The sequence below is a fragment of the Macrotis lagotis genome, chromosome 1 (genome assembly GCF_037893015.1).
Source record: "Macrotis lagotis isolate mMagLag1 chromosome 1, bilby.v1.9.chrom.fasta, whole genome shotgun sequence".
In the NCBI taxonomy this organism is placed as follows: domain Eukaryota; kingdom Metazoa; phylum Chordata; class Mammalia; order Peramelemorphia; family Peramelidae; genus Macrotis; species Macrotis lagotis.
In genome coordinates, this window is record NC_133658.1 from 934,323,520 (window position 1) to 934,325,486 (window position 1,967).

Below are 1,967 nucleotides of genomic sequence, written 5' to 3' on the forward strand. Positions count from 1 at the left end.
TTAAAGAAAGCATACATCACGGTGGAGGCTCTGTGAGTCTAGAAACCAAGAAACAAAGGAAGAGATCCTGTTAAAATGGATAACTCATGGAAACTGATTTGATTGGGAAAGAGGTTGAGAGAGGAGGTAATACCTTGGAATTTAAGAACTTCAGTGAAAGGAAGCCTAGTGTTTGTTTTGATACAAGAGTGAAGAAGCTGAGAAGGTTTAGGGAGGGAACATAGGAGTTCTGTTTTGGATGTGATGAATATGCTGTTGGAAATCTCCAAGGGATGATTGGGATGTGGAAGAGAGAGAATCAGTCATCATCTATTGCTTCTAATGTCATATATTTAGCAGCCCTCCTTCATATATGTGTCACTGACTCCTTAGCAGTTTGGTGATACTCATCAACCCCATCTCAGATCATGTTTTAAGTTCATAAAATACATGCAATTAAATTCTGTAAAGAAATACAAGGGCTAAAACCCTGGACCTGGTGGAGGGCAGAATTGAGTTCTCAATCACACTAAGACACCTACTAATCCTACGACTTAGTTGACCCTGGACAATTCAGGAAACTCTTGTCTGCCTGTGGTTTTTTTTTTCCCCTTATAGAACTCAAGTCCCATGCTCATTATGAGGCTCAAATGAAACCATATCAATGCTATTTATTATTATCAGTGATTTACAACATTTAAAGTGCTAAAGAAATGCTATTTAATTGGTAATATGACTATCTTATATTAATGTTACATTAACATATGACAATAATTTTATTATTTTATGGGTAAATAAACTGAGGTTGAGAGGTTAAGTGAATTGTCTTGGGTTGTCCACCTCATGTCAGAGATGGGATATGAACTCAGTTTCCCTATAGATTTATAAAATATAGCTAGGCTGTATTGCTGACTTTTAAAAAAATAAATAGTGGCTCATAGAAGCTAAATATCTTTTTTTAGCATCTTCCTTTGAAAAGTGGCAAGTCATATGAGAAATCTTTTCCTCCCTTGCATGAAGCAGATCTTCCCCATCTTTCCCATTTTCCTGAGATGAAAGGGAAAGACTGAGACTAAGAATGCCTCAGTTAGCAGATGAAGTGTTCCAGGTGACACATTCATCTCTATTTTAATCCTCATGGTTCTGGTAAATGAAAAATAAAGTCATAATAAAGGTTTCCAGCTTGAGATCCTGTTGAAAATGGTTCATGTGCTAGGGATAGTTCCCTGCAGTCTGCCCTTTTCAAGGTGATTCATCCAGAGTGCTGTTGAAAAAAGATACCTGAAGTTCCTCCCCCACAGACTTGTGTGTCATTTCCCTACTCCAGTCTGCCTTTCCTTGCCCATTGGGGAAGTTGGTTCTCTGGTTGCATTTCTGTTTGCTGATCCTTTGCTAAGTTGGGACTCTGCCTCCAGGGTGAGATGTCAAGCTTCTGTGATTTTCTGCAGTTGTTTTTAGAGCTGTTCCTGGGATCTGCACATTTACAGTTCTTCCAGGGTGTTATGATCTAAGGAGCAATATTTCTTCCTCTCCTGGCCTGTGCTTTGGACTGTGAGTGACCACAAGCAGTGTCTTCTGCCCTGGAACTGAGGAGGTCCCCACTGCCCTGCAGCCCTAAGCCCTGGTGTGCTTTGACTCATCGTTGCCCTGGTTCTGCCAGCTGGATCCCAGTAGGGGAAAAGCCACAGAGTTTTGCTAGCAAAAAGACTCTGTCATCTCCTTCCGACCAGATCTTTAACTCCCTGACTATCTGTAGGCTGAGGGCTTTGCAGTACTTTGGCTGCTGCTGATTCAAGGGGTCTTAATGTTCCTGGTTTGCTGGGACTGTAAGGGCACACACTGGTCTTTCCTGCCAGTCTTCTAAGATTTTTTTGAGCAGGGAAATTATGTACATTTTGTGTGTGTGTGTGCAGAATTTGTTTAGAGTCATTTTTGTGTGCAGCATTTCTTTAGAGCCATTATGTAAAGATATTTCGAGGGGTATGGGG